The sequence below is a fragment of the Patagioenas fasciata genome, chromosome 2, assembly GCF_037038585.1.
Source record: "Patagioenas fasciata isolate bPatFas1 chromosome 2, bPatFas1.hap1, whole genome shotgun sequence".
Taxonomy (NCBI): Eukaryota; Metazoa; Chordata; class Aves; order Columbiformes; family Columbidae; genus Patagioenas; species Patagioenas fasciata.
The window spans coordinates 128,381,239-128,397,030 of NC_092521.1; the positions used below are offsets into that span (position 1 = coordinate 128,381,239).

Genomic DNA, 15,792 nt, shown 5'->3' on the forward strand with positions numbered 1-15,792 from the left:
CCTCTGAACACAAGGACTATTTGCTATGAGGTGTTTGCACACTGCCTAGCACAAAAAGGCCCTCTTGTAATAACATTATTTCTTCACTTCAAAGAGCCAGTGTCAGGACACTGTACTATTTTTAATGCAGCTCATCCAAGGGAAACCTACATCCTCTTTTTTTTTAAGTGCTTTCTAAACAATAAAACAAGTTGCTGTAACTGTTTGCAGTTACAACAGCCACAACCAAGCAGGCTGCTGGATGTAAAGACTATTATGTAGTGCACCAACAGACTACTTGAGTGCAGGCATGTTGTACCATCACCAAGATCACATTCCAGGAGAGGCGAAGTGGAAAGCCAGCTTGCGTTTTCAGCCTTGGGTAACAGACATCGAAGATTTTTAACTGCCAGTCACAAGTTTATTTGTCTGACCGTATGAAAATGTGAGCCAAATTCATTCCAGATGCTCACTCAAATTTACACATGCAAGTGTACAAACACACTCCTGCACAGACCCACACTACCTGCCCAGCAAGGTGCAGAGCAGAACCTTACAGGATCTTTGCCATTTCTGTCCCTTCACACACCATTAAAAGCTCCAACCCAATTTTCACTTCCTGTTATGCTGAGTACCTTGTGGCAAATGACAACTGCTGGACAAAAGCATTTCTCCTGCATGGTTTTCCAGCAAGCTCTCATTCGTATTCATGTCTGTCCAGACGAAATGGCATGGCAAGGCAGCCTCCTGTTCAACAAGCAGTGAGGTCGTCTGGGACAGGAATTTGTCCTCTTCCACAAGGAAAGGTCTGTATTATTTATAAAGTAAATACCAAGAAAATAAAAATAATAATACAGATTGATAAAGCTGCAGGAAAACAGAATTGTGCAAGAATTGTGGTCATTTGTCCCTTATAGAAAACACAATAAAGTGAACAGGATTTTTAAAATAACACCTTTTACAGCAAAGGGAGACAGACAGATGAAGGAAAAAAAAACATCCTGGCCACTATGACACCAGCCTCAACATCTGCACTTGGTGAGGAACAGAATTTATAAAGGCAAAGTGAATCCTCAGGATAAAAACAAGTTCGAGACATACTTCAACCTAAAGAAAACAGGATGCTTCTCAAGCAAGGAAAGCAGTTTATATTCAGTGAAGAAAACCAAGTTTATTAATTTGTCTTATTTGCCAAGTGCCATAAATTGAGACCCTCATACTCTAATTATCAGTTAAAAATATTTGTGAGAAAAATAGTTCTATCTCTAATTAATTAATTGTTCACTTATAGCCCTTTGTTTTCTCCCTTATGAACCTGAAACAAGCACTAATCTGTTTCTCTTTGCCTAATAGAGCAAAAGAAGAAACAGATGCTCAGAAGGCAGGTGTTTTCCCATCCTCTCTGGCTTATCATTCAGACCCACTAGAAAAAGATTGTCTTCTATGGCTGAATCCTTGGTTTAAAAAGCATTAGAAGTTGTACCACCACATCTTTATAAATATATATACTATAGCTAGCTAGAAAAAAAAATAACGGTAATACTTCTAGCAGACACACACTACACAGGCTTACGGACTGGTTGACAACAAATTTGGACCAAACAAGAAAGAGCCAAATTTTGCTTAGGGAGAAGAATCTCTCCAGCACCACTCTGCAGCCATTTTGTACGTGGCTACAACATTCAGGTGGGATGATGTTTCTCCAAAGTGTCTGTGAAGCTCCAACACCACATTTTTTTCCATGTGCCCATCTCTGTGATGCTTTCTTTCCCACAAAACCTTTGCTGTAGCTGTTCCTCACCAGCAAGGTGCCAAATTGCTGCAGCACACCTGCATAGAGGCAGCGGCCCCAAGAGCAGATGGCTGCTGTTTAAAGAGTAGCTGATGCTCAAGCCGCGTTGGCTGCCAGTAAATTTCCAAATAAAATGTTACACTACTGTCGTTGTTGAGACAGACAAACGACATAGACCAAGTTCTTCCAGGATGAAAGTAATAGATGCCATTTATTGCCACAAGTGCATTTTTATACAGTTTTACCAATTCATGTGTCTCTTCACTATTGGTTACAAGTTACAGCAGCAACATCTCATCGGCTAATTTTGCTATCATCAATGTTACTCTTCTACTCCCTTCTCTCTCACGGGTACATCCTTAACATCTCCGGATACTCCTTTACTCCCATCTTTCTCATGGGTAGGCCTTCATATCTTCAAGGCTAATTTCTGTTCCCATGTCCTCTGTCAGGGAATCCACGGACCCCCTGTAGTCCCCCACACACTACTGGTCTACCTCGTGTGGTGCTGAACTCCTGCGGCACTGGGTTTCTGTTTCCCCTTCCCTGCTTCTCTACCCTCTTACCACCCCCACTGTCCTCCCTTGCGATCAATCTGTAGTCCCAACCTGGAAACCCCTTGCTGTGAATCGGACAGAGCTGCTGGCAGGGTGTGCTCCTGTCCAGAATCTCAACTTTGTGATCCCTTGGATGCTTTGGCTACCAAGCTCTCCACTTGTGAGCACTCCAAGCACACTGCAAGGCCTGTCCTGCTCTCCACGATGAAGGCTCGGAACATTTCGTGCTCAGCGCATTGCTGCTGAACATTTGTCATGGTGAGATGAACAGTCTTTTATACTTCACTGCTCTCTGTATTATGTATTAATTACAGGAAGGGCATCCAGAACATAGCTTAGGTCTCTTCAATGGCTTTTAGAAATCTAAACACATGAAAACAAACATCAGTTTTTGTTCTGTATATAATCCTTACCAGCTGTGATGGAGCTTTATATAAACCAGGTTATTTGATCGACTTCCTTAATGAGAATTGCCTTGTAGTGTAAATCATCTGAGGAAGTAGGACAAAAAGCAAATTTTACTTAGTCTTATGCTGTAGTGTCATCACTTAGAAAAGCTATCAACAGAGCCATTAATTATTTTTAAACACACACAAAATCCCATCTGAAGGATCAGCATGATCTAGTACCGGACAGGTAACTGTGAAGAGTCTGGTAATTCACAGATGCACAGCATATTTATGGAATTAATCCAAAGACATTTGGCTTGGGGAGGGTGAGACGGGGAAGAATACCAGTGGTCTTCTTTCTGAAGATTTGCTACTTGCTAGCCACACCACATGTTAAAGTGGCATTTCTTTAATAAAACCAGAATCTTGATTCTGGAAAATGACAAGATTTTATATAGAAAGCATTAGCTACAAAAGTTGCAGCTATGGACACTAACAGCAAACTATAAATCAAGGAGCAAAACACTGGCTATGCCAGGAAACAAGCAATATGTGTAAGATGCCTGAAGAGTGAAAAGCAGATGCTGTCCCAGAGATATCAAAGCACTATTTACCACATCCTGATCCAGCTTCAAAACCAAACACAAAGTTTCATATTCTAGCCATGCACAGGAGTTTCAGTCTGCAGTCATAAAGAACAGACCATAACACCCCTGCCGCTTCACAGCTGCAGTCAGGAACACAGCCTCTTGACCTAGCAGGTGGCAAGAGATGGGTGTTGTGGACAATCTGCATTGACTCTAAGGGTACCTGTTCCTCGAGCAAGGAGGAAAGTGACTCCACCTTCAGCCACTTCAGGTCTTGTACCGTGGGTGTCACAAGTGAGACCAAGCAAGACTCCAGAAGGGCTGGACCTGCAAGCAACAGGAGCATAATGGGAGCAAACTCAGAGAAATACATCTTTATAAGGGACAGCAACATTGGTAAATGAGGGGGCAGTGATGACTTTGAATGAAGTGTGGAAGACCTTAATTTTCAGCTGTCTAGAGGCAGGGACAACAACAACAGCAACAACAAAAATCTTCCATACACCTTCCAGTTCTAAAAAGTCAGGTGAAAAAAGAGCTGGCGAAAAACAAGTAGAATCAGTTTCTAGAAAATTCAAGTATGTTCTTTCAGATTAAAAAAAATGCATCCGATAATCACAATTACTGAATGTGTGGCATGGTAGAAACCTTGGGAGATTATTCGTCTCTCTCATCTACTTGACAAAGAAACAGGTGTGTTTAATGTTATATTTTACTTGAGCTTATTTTAAATAGAGATTTAAATACCCAGAATTAAAATAAACCACTTTATGTAGCAGTGGCAACATATAGCTCCTTCCTCCATTGCTAATGCCAACTACAACACAGCACAAAAATGGCCAAGCAGTAAAGAACAACTTATTTTTCCAGCCTCCCAATGGCCTTTGTGCCTTTTACCACTGTACTCAAACAGACAAGACTCATTTTCAAAGCCCTTCTCAGCTGTGCTACAGAGGAAAGACCATTTTCTGTAGGTTATTTAATCCGTGGCCCACCTATAATTACTTGTGCACAGGAAAAGAAACTTCTCATTTCAGACTTCTGAAAGCAGATTAATGAAAGTGCTTTTGTTTATGGGGAAACAGGGAGCAAGGTAACTTGCTTAAAACGATACATTTTTGCCATATGTAGGTAGAAAATAAACCCATCCATCAGGATATATTAATAATAGATGAAAACTGGCTCCAGACACAAGATTACTTGGTGAAAATGCCAGAATAATGGACACAGAATTTTTATTCGTTCAACTCCAAATGACAGAGGAGATTAATTTATGTAAACTCCACAGAACAAGGCTTTATTTCAGAAAGTAATCCTTTAATTTAGCCAAGATTTTGTTTGCTCAGAGATACAACAGAACAGAACCAAAAAATGTATCTGGCACACAGAAAGAGAAGCCTGTGTAGTGCACTTAAAAACAATTAAATAAGCGGTTCGCACCAGAATAAAGCTTTTAACTATGGGAACAGGCACAGCCAAATCCCATATTTCGTGCATACAGTTTAAACTGCCAAACAGGGTTTATGTACCGATTAGTGGAGATTATGTAGAGTGGTACAGCCATCTTTTAAAAATACAATATTATTACAAAGAACCCCCAGAGGTTCATGTGAAGATGGTCGCTATTTCATAGACAGTAAAATCACTGAGGCACATCATCACAGCGATGACTTACTGCTCCTGAAGGAGCCAGGGGACTTGAGCTCAGGACTGTTAATGCCAGCAACAGCCGCCCCCGCAAATGAGTGTGCAAAAGCCAGTTTACAGCCTGCACCGGGTTTTTACTGGACTTTGAGCAAGGTCTTAACACACCTGCATCATTTCTCAGCTTCACCAGTTTTCTTAAGAAATTAGGACAAGTTAAAAGCACCTAAAATACTTGAGAAGTTTCTACTTCGTGACACTCTAGTAACACCACTGGCGGCTGCAAATCTTCACCACACTTTTGGGAAAAGTCCCTTTCACAACTCCACTACATGCACAGGAGAATATTACACACTGGATCATGCCATTGCAAGGCTCAAATTTGGATGTCTTAGGCCTCGCTTCAGTATATGTCCAGTGTTTTTATGAGCATAAGGCTATTTATCTTCGCTACGAATACAAATTCTTGCATTACTTAACAGCTCTAAGAAATGCTTTTTTGGATAATTTCATTTTTGTGAAACACATTTTTTGTAAAACACATGATTAATAGTCACTAGCACCACAAGAGCACTAAGATAGAAATGTAACTGGATTTTAGCAGTACATTCAAAGTGCATATAATAACACAGCTTGCTTAGGATAAAACAAACACATTTTTCAATAGCAGTCCTTTTCTACAGTTCGACTGAAATAGGAGAAGCTCAGTTACTTATAGTGGACATCAATTGCAATACCAGCATCACCCATTAATTGGCCAAACACCCTCATACTTGCACGCCATCTGAACCATGTCCCACTTGACCTAAACCCAGCAGTACATTGCATTGTGTACTGTAAGTGCCCTGTGCACATTACCCTGTGTAACATACGGGCACAGGTACACGTAGGATATAACCCCACCCCATGCACACAGCCTACTCCTCATTACCACGTTTCCTGTCACCCGTTCACACACACTGGGAAAACCCTCCCTAATGTAATACAGAGCCCTGCTCTCCCACTTCTCATATCATCTTATTATCATTATCTTACTTGACACATGAGTAGGTGTCTCAAGATTGTCTCAAAACTCCTTGCTATATAACCAATTTTGTAAGATGGACCCTGAGAAATCCAAGTATCATTAATATTATTCTAATGCAGAAGATCTTACATCACTTTAAAAGAGAAAAATGTAATTATGTACATTATTCTCCTGACAGGAAAATATTGTTGGTAAGAAATAAAGCACGTGGTAAAATCCTGTTGATGCTAAACAGGTGTTTAAGCCCAGCCCTGTCCCAGAAGGGACAATCAGGACCCCTGGAGAGCTGCTGTCACCCACCCCTCTTCTTGCTGGCAGGACCACCGTCCCGTGCACCCGTGGTACTCAGCACCAAGAGAGCTGGCCTTCTTCTAGCCATTATAAGCCTAAGATGCAAAAATAATTTCAAGGAAGATTTCAGCTCAAAATTCCAGAAAAGCAATTCCCAGATTTGAAGGACCTTTCCATTCGAAGTACACCTTTAGTCCTGTACTCTTTCTACAATAACAAGTTCAAAAGGAATTAGAGCTCAAGCGACACAACAGAAGAGACACTGGAGTACTTTAGACAGTGGAAAATAAAGAAAAATAGACATCACGTGGAAGAAACTGCTGGGTTCTGTGTTGTACCAGACTCTAAGACAATGAAAAGAAATGCTGTCAAACTAGAAGGGAAAACCACATCAGGCAGGTAATACTACTATTTATAGAAAAACTCCATTTATAGCGATGCTAACAAGAAAGGCGAGAAGGCGCATAAAACAAACAGTCCTTTATTGGACTGATGAAAAGCACGTTCATATCAACATCAGCCTCCAAACACACTGGCAAAGACTTTGTGTCAGGCCCTATTTAAGACTTCACCGTACAAAGGGACCAGGAAAGAAGCTGCTATTTCACTTCAGCTGAAGTCAGCTGGAGGTTTCTCCCCAGTGACAGCAACACTAAGTTTTATCCAGTCTACAGATAAAATGCTCCCAAAATGAAGTTAATTGAAAAACTGAAATATGTAAATATATAGACTGGAAGACTTACAGGAAAAATACTCGGGTCATGCAACACACAATAACAGATTTCCATAAAAATGGAATAAGAGGATCAGATGAAGGTTCAGTTTCAAATTTCACGTATTTAACAAAATGTCCAGAATATAAAATGTAAGTATTTTATGTATTGTTAGAGACTTTTTAGAAAATCCAATGTAAAACCCTCAAAACCAAAATCTATTGCCATCAAAAGGAAAATAAGACACAAAGGGCAATTGTGACAAGCCTACAACTACTTCGTTTCTTATCCTGTGAATTTCTGAAGTATTACTTACCATCAAATCACTGATCTATGAAAATTCCAGAAGGAAGTAAAGAAACACAATGTGTTCAGCTACAATTCAGAATTTGGATTATGAAATTAGAAATAAGTGATATACCTTTTCAAAGCTAATTGTACATATTTATAACTATTTCATAAGCCTGTTTGTCAGAACTCTTCGATAGTTTATCTCCTAGTGCTTCTATTTTCTAGCTGCAGAAACAAACTTTCTTGCCTTTCTATTCTGATTTCTAGTGATAACATTTGCTCCTTGCATCAAGGTTAGAATTTCAGTGAAAAATTTTCCTGACCAACAAACCTGCTACGGGCAAAACAGTGGTGAGACAATTCCAGATTTCCCTCTGAGCAAAATGGTTTCAGGGCAACATTCCCGTTAAACGATGATGAATTACAGTGAAAAGTTGTATATGGACAATGGGATGAATATGAAATGAGATCAGCTTTGTTAAAGCCATCATAATAAATATGAGACGAATCAATGAATACTAGGCGATTATTGCAGAGCTCTTCCAAGCCAGCCCACTGCAAAACCCACAGCAGTCACCCAAAGGATACCCACATAGCAGGTGCGGGGTTTATAGCTGCCAACAGGCAGTGCCAATACTGACTGGAGAGAAAAATGCTTTACCAATCACTTAAACATGGAATGGTCACAAAATCACTTAAACATGATGGTAACAAAAATGCTTAGAGTAAAGAAGGCACAGCCACTGCTATGTCATGGCAGACTCAGCCATCCAGGCCATGGAAAATGCATGAATCCCGATTCCTCCTCAGAATGAACTTGCGAACAAGTTACTACAGAGCTGACTATGGCTCAAGCCTATGCACAGCTCAAGGACAAAGGGAATGGTTCTTGGACAACACACAGTTCAGTAAAAAGAACTTAAGCCACCACCACCATCCTTCTGGAAGTTCAGCTATGGAGGGAGTTACCTATGCTACTTGCATCCCAAAGGGGTACCCTTCTCCCCTCGTCAACTTTTTATGCGGCTAAAACGGTTTCCTTTACCCCAAAAGACCCACTCTTGTCACTTAAGTTGCTGAGTGCTTTCAACTCTGCAAAGGAAGGTTTTTTAGCCAATTAGGATCCCTCTAAAACTCCACCACGGAACAATTCAGTGCCATGCCACAACATGAGAGGCATGCACTGCTAAGCTCATTCTGCTGACACTACTCCTGTAATATGACAACCAGGCACAAACAGGGAGCTACAAATATACCTAAGTATATTATGTTATATATATGCTAACAGAATGGAAGGAAAAAACAAACAAACAAACAAAAAAAAACGGTTGGGGAAAATCAAATGAAAATCAACACTGCGAACTATCGGCTTGAAAAACAAACAAGCTTTCCACCCGCTAGCAGTAGCATACTCGCAAGTCACTGAGATCTCACTAAGGCTGAAGATTTGTTCCTTGCGGTGCTATGACCCATCATCCCATAGTTCACCGAGGAACCAAGTGGCTGGGTCATGCAATGGGCAGATGCAGGTGGGAGAGAAACCCTCCGGCTGCCGGAGCTGCTCCAGCTCCCGAGTCCCCTCTGTGACCAGTGAAGCACACCAGCTTCCTCGCCCCCAGCTTCTGCAGCCCCAGGAGCGGGGACAGGCTTACACCTGGACTCCTAACCTCGTCTGGATGGATACCTGACACAATGAAAAAGTCAGGGTGGAGAATCTTCTTGTTCAAACAAAAAAAACCTTGAAAAAATGCTAAACACACATGCACACCACAGGAACAACGTAGAGAGACAGAACCATGTCCTTTCTCCTTTGAAACCGAGAGTCATAGAACTTGTTTTCTTAAAACCACCATCTAATTTGATAGATGTGGAAACTGACTCCCACTGTCCTGTAAAAAATGAAGAAGACAAAAAGAAAAAGAAATTAATACTAATAATCCAGAGGATTAGGGATCAGAGGTCAGTGCACAACCTTTTAATGAGCGAGGTATTTAAAGACTGATGACACAGTATATTTTTATTCTTCAGTAATTCAGTACAGAAGTTTACATTGATTGCTTAAAAGGCCATTCGATTTTACTTCCCATATTTAATTGTTCTCAGTACCCAATAAATGGTTGGCTAGAGAAGATAAAGGACTATTTTATTCTTTTCGTATCATTAAAAATACTGTCAGCCCAATTCACTCATTCACACGCCCTCTACATGCCCTTCATGTTTTCACAAAACTGTGCGGATTATCTGTTTTTCATTACCACCAAACCTGAAACCCCCACAGTGCTCAGGCTCTCTAACCTGAACTAAACTTCTCACAGGTGCATGAACAAAAAGGAGGTATTTTAAGATTGCCAAGGAGAACTTTATAAATATGACAAAGAAAAACCATAGGCTTGCACGGTGGAATTTTGTTTTACCTTAAAATGTACATCTTCTATGAAATAGTGCTGCCTGCTAAGTCCTTGTGTCTTATCACGGCTTGGATCTCGTTAGAACAAGAGCTGCAGGCCCTCAGATCAGGAAAACGTGTATTTAAACACATGGCTTAGTTATATGCTTAAAGTTCTGCATGTGCTTAAATTAGCTCACCATCTGCTCATCTTTCTCCTTGTCAAGAGAGAACAAATGTGAAAAACAAAGGAAAGGTTCTTTCACCTGTCAAGTATTTATTGTACTGCACAATGCAGTTAAATGATGCCACCTGATGAACATTATGACAATTTCCTAGGTACAAAGTTATTTTTGTGTTTTCCAAAAATTATCTAGTTATTTGGACAACACATACAATTCCTAGGTTGCTATTTATGCAACATCCAGACACTGAGGAAATTTGTTGAACCCGTCTACATTCTTGCCTGATTTTAAACTCTGACAGCTTTTAGTTTCTCTCTCTTCTCAGCATTTCTATGACGTAGGAAATTATTATCACCATTTGACATCCAGGGAGCTGAAGCACAAAGAAATATGGTTTGGATTTGCAGAAGGTTCTGAGGAAGTTTAATGCCCAGATCGCTTTATCTTAATTCCTAACATGTTACCCTTACTTTCAACAAACTCCGAAGGAGAAACTGCTAATGCTATTGAACTCAACAGGATATTTTACAATGATTTCAACATTGTCAGGATTTCATCTTCTAATGTCAGTAGGATTTTTATCTAAATAAAATCTGGAATTTTTCCTTTATAGCAATTCACAATATTTTATCACATACCACTGGATTACTGAAAGGTTAACTCATTTCACTACTACATTTAAAGGGTATCTCATTCAGTGGAAAATACATATTCTTAACAAAAAAACCACAACAGATAGCATATGAGAAGTTTCATCAAAATACATACATGGATACGAAAGACCATTTTAAAAATTCATTTTCATGTACCATTTAATACTGAGGCTCTCAAAGATCATCACTGCAGAAAGGAATAGTGAAACATCAACAAAAAAAGGAAATGGCTTTAAAGTTTCTTTTGAAAGATAACCACATAGAGTTTTTGAAATGTAATCACATAGTTGAACTAGTACGATAATATTGGATCTGTAATCTACTTAAGTATTTATTGATTGACACCCATGACAAAATAACTGTTGCCCTAATAGGATTCACATCCAACATTTTTTAGGCTTCCCAAATAGTTCACATACTACACTTACATAGAAATCAATTAATATTGACTGATTGATCAATAGATGCACAATATGAAAAACTGTTTTGGCGGCTTTATGTTCTTCACAGAGCAGCTTTACCTACTGATGATTAATTTTAATTTACTTTAAAGGATTCTATTGCACTGAAACTTTAATTAAAAACGAAATGAGAAAGTCTATAAAGTCTGCATAGCATCAATTACCTAGACTGGATATCCTGCACTTCGCCTACCCTTCGTACATATGGTTTCTGTTAAAATAATTGGAAAGCACTTCTGAACAATGTCACCCACACATCCATTCTAAGAGCGAGAGGATATATTACCATTAAACTTCACTAATATTAATAAAGAAACAATTAATTCTTCATTACCCATTTCTAAAATACACCATCAGACTCCTCCAGTTCAAACACAAATAAAACATTACACATGCCTGTCAGTGAAATGGGTAATCATCATCATTGTTATAATTTATACTGCTTTCTGTTGTAAGTCTAATGCCTCATTTATTTATAAAGCTTTTTGGCTGACATTATAAATAGCGTCTTTGAAATATTAAAAAAAAATGTATCTAGTTCTTATTAAGTAAACTCCCATACTTCTTGTCAACTCTTTCCTTATAGAACGTTGCTTTTAATTTCATTACACTTTCTTTCAGTGAACAGACAACATTTACATTTATAAATGTTACTGTTTCAATAAAACACCCTAAAAAATACTTTCCATTGACTTATGCGTGTATATAAAGATATATATACTCAGCAGTCTCATCTCAAACCCAAAGAAAATTACTACTAAGAAAATCCACAGAGAAAATTATTTGGAAACTGCTGGTGAGTTTACACTAGGAGTAAGTCAGCACATCAGCCGTATAGTATCTGATTTAAAGATCAACGCCACCAACACTGGTTTGGATCAGGTACAAGAACAGTTCAACGTTTTAATTATTAAAAAAGCATGGAATTGTCACAGTCCTCATCCGCTCCAGCCAGCATCAGGTTACAAGCCTCCAAGGTGTCTCTGGCACACTGCCTGGACTATTTATGGCTATTTGTAAATTAGACACTTGTGTAAGAATGTCTATTTTAAGTATCTTTGTTTAAATGAGCCTGATAAGAGATGACCAGATATATGTTTTATGAGACTGCTAAATAATTGCATCGTGCAAAGCCAGCTTGTGAATTTTACAGGACAGCTAATGACAGCAGCTTGTGAATTCAGTATTAAAAGGATAAAGTTATCGGAAACAATAAAAAGTGTGTGTTCTAAACCTTTAACAACAAAAATACCATGAAAGTCAACTATCGTCCACAACAAGAACAATCTCTGAGCTCTCTAGATCTGAAAGTAATGGAGAGTTTAAGGTGCCCCTATCAATCCTGCTAATACAGCTCCAGCAATTATTTTCCGTATTCTACATCAGTAAGTTAAAATATGTTTCCAATGCCTAACACAGCAGTCATTAAAGTTTCCCTGCCTCAATCAGCATAACTAATGAGGCCATATAACAAGAGAATGCAATCTCCAATGAAAAGCCGAACAAAGTCTCCCTGCAACAATACCGCTTGTGATTTAGTATTCTCAACTTGTCCATCCTCCATCTTTTACTTGGTGGATATTATCACCACTCAGAAAATTACATTTCAATGAACTTGTCAGGAAATAAGTAATAAATTAATCAGGCAGCATAAACCAATTACAGTCATTTTCTATGTGTTTTCTTTCAGGGCTCACGCACAAATGCAGTGCTGGCTGCACCAGTTATTCCCGCAGGCTGCCCAAAAGGGCCGCAGGGGGTGCACATCTATATACAAAACCGAACCCTTTTGGACACTTTGAAAAGTGTCACAGGATACCTAAAGTGAAAACTTCAAGCAGCTAAATGGGTTTGCAAGTGTAGCCCAGCGTCTTTCCAGATGTCAGGAGTGACGAAGGAAGGTGGTTAGAAGACTAAGTTGCTGTTAGGAGTATTTAAATGTTAAATTTGGGAGTACTCAAGACAAAATATGCTGATGGCTATGGCTAAACTGAGGGAACTGGGATGGTATTTGATGGCACCTCAACCCTGCCTAGGCAGTACCCAGCTGTAACACAATTCCCCTCTTCCCCCCCGACTGTTAGGAAAACCTTTAATATTGATGATGTTTTCTCCAAACATGTGTGATGAGCAACAGTACCATCTGAATTACCAGTCAAGAGCTCCCACACTAACAGGGACTGAAGGATTCAAATTGGACGCCTCTTGCTGCAGGCTGCGTGAAAATTCAGGAAGAGCAGCGCGCTGGTTTAGCACCTCTGGTTTAAGGCATTGTGCCCGACTTCACAAGCGAGAGGGCCAGAAAGACATTTTTTTTAACAAATAAAGCTCAGATGCTCAGAGGCACACTCTGTCATGACACAGAACTTCACAGCAATTTATTCAGATGCAAAATCTGAACCAATGTAGGCTTCTGGTCCTATAAACTGCGCCAAGGTAATGCACAGAATGGAACAGAAACTCCTTGCTTAACAAGGAAAGCAAGTCCACCTGTTCGGTGCCTTCAAGAGCACCTTGCTGGGCTCTAAAAAGATGTATTTCCAAGTAAAAACTTTTCTAGTGGCTGCCTTTGTTGATATATAATGAAGATTTTATGCATGCAAACACACGCTTTACATATACGCAATATTTCAATGAACTCTTAAACTTAGTCCTGCAAGGGTAATTATACAAACATCATACACCTGCCAAGACTCCAGACCATCGTACAGCACCGGAATCACTTTTCATGAATTCTGTCTGTGTTCTGTCTTGGCTGGGAAAAGATCCAAGTGGGTTAAGCTCTGGGAGCTCATTTTCATTGCCACTTTTTGAAGGCTGAATATTGTTTAACCTTTCCCCTGCAGTCTGCATAAAATTTCTAGAGGGCAATTCAAGCCTCATATGGTCTAATTAAAAGAGGGATTTATTAAGACTGGAATAAAAGAAAATAAAATAATTTTTTTTCATAATATATGTAACCTCATATTTGGCATGAAGTGCAGTAAAAAATTAAGTTACAGCATTTAAAAAAAAACTATCTACCAAGCACTTTTGCCACCGAGTCAGCTGCCAAAGTAATATCATGACTTCTACAATTCCTTTCCTTTTTTTTTTTTTGATTTATCCTCACACCAGACATCTCCTACCAAGAAGTCATGTGCTCTCATACTCTTCTCTATATTAATTTAAAAATGCATTTCATCTACTTAATGGTTTCAGACCCTATTTTCTTGCTTCCCCATTTTATGTTCTCACCCTAAATATTTCTTCAAAGGTAGAACCAAAGCAGCTCATACTTTCATACCACCGGTCAGGGGCATGAGGGACTGAACCAGACAGTGTACTTTTCTCCTCCACCTCTAAGAGCAAGAAAATAAGGTCTAAAGACCTAATGCCCATGGAATACCTATAAAGCAACCAGAGGTGAAACATGCTTTCAAAAGAGGATTAGTTGAGCTAGTTCAGGTACTGACAGCAATGAAAATGGAGCAACCGTTTGCATCTCTGACCGTAGTACAGGTAAATCTTTAGACAGTGCATTTGACATTAGTATTGCGCTGTCAGAAAAACACCAATAAAAGAACTGAAAAAATGAGTCTCATCCTGCTAATAAAAATGACAACGGACCAGCAGCACCCACACATCCGTAGAGCACCGGGGAAAACCCTTCCATAGCACAAAGGCCCAGAGAGCCCATGTCACCAGCCGACTCCGATATGCCATGGAGACACTAATTAGCAGAAGAGTTTTCATCTTTTTGCTACTTCTCAGTAGGCTTTTCCCAACACCACATCTTAGCAGCAGTCAGAGCAGCTTTTTGAGAAACCTGCAACTCAAACCTCAGCCTATTGAGGAGACGAGAGTCAGAAATTTGCTAAAAAATCGGTTCACTCTGCAGCATAAGTTCATTTACTATCCCCGGTTCATCTCTGTGCCACAGTGCAACAGCTCTTTTAGGTAAACCTTTTTTCCATCCAGCTTCAAATTTCATGTGTTTAATTTCCTCATATTATCCCAATTACTTCACGGTGGGTCATGCTAAATTATTTCTCTTCCTTCTCTTTTTTTTTTTTTTTTTGGCTTCTATACATTTTTATATACTTCAAAAACAGTGAGATGGTTCTTGTGCTCCACCATTTTAGTCCCTGTTAGCAAATATTTAAGTCTTTCAGATGCGTTCTCTTGAGTCAGTACGTCCAGCACCTCAAGTTTGTTCAGTTCACTGGCTTTCAGTGTGTGAGCACCCGTAGCTTACCTTCCAAAGGGGAATATAGCTCCAGTTACACTCACTTCAGGGTTTTTCTATCCTGGGAAACAAAGCAAAACAAACAGAAACAAACAAATGCACCATTTTCCCCAATTGCCCTTAATTTGACTTCACTATGGTCCACATTAACAGAAACAGCAGCTAAAACGTCTTTGAAACTTTATTCACCATAGCCAGAAAAAAAGAAGAAAAAAAGATCAGTGAAATGCCTTTAAAACATGCTTTAATCTAGCTGGAATGCCATAAATTGCTTCCAGATGTGCTCCATACAAAAGTCAATCATAGCTATTTATACTGACACTCTGCAGTCCAAACAATCTGAATCCAAATGCCATGTCTCTGCTACAATAAAGCTATAAATGTCACTTTTGTTGAATTTGGAAAGGTGTTGAAGAGTTCAGGCTAGTTTGCTTTCTGGGCTATTTGTTAGCCAGCAATTATTAAAAAAAGAAAAAAAAAAAAAGAAAAAAAAAAGAGAGACAGAAAAAAAATAAAAAGAAACTTTTAAAATAGGTCCTTTCCTTGCTGAGCTATTCTTAAAGCACACCTGACACTTTCCAATCATGACCTTGAAAGTGCCACAGGTTA

At 39.3% G+C, this 15,792-nt stretch overlaps 1 protein-coding gene across 4 annotated transcripts in view; it reads right to left on the bottom strand.

Annotated features, from left to right (window-relative positions):
* The window catches only part of RARB (retinoic acid receptor beta), a 330,377-nt gene that overhangs the window by 245,047 nt on the left and 69,538 nt on the right, over positions 1 to 15,792 (bottom strand). The window contains exons 3-4 of one of the 4 annotated variants that reach the window (XM_071804941.1): positions 3,528 to 3,631; positions 2,742 to 2,819 (exon numbers count right to left, since the gene is read on the bottom strand). The exons of the other annotated variants lie outside the window; for them this stretch is intronic. The gene's annotated coding sequence lies outside the window, so the exon portion shown is untranslated. The remainder of the gene's footprint in view (positions 1 to 2,741; positions 2,820 to 3,527; positions 3,632 to 15,792) is intronic. 4 annotated transcript variants of the gene reach the window in all.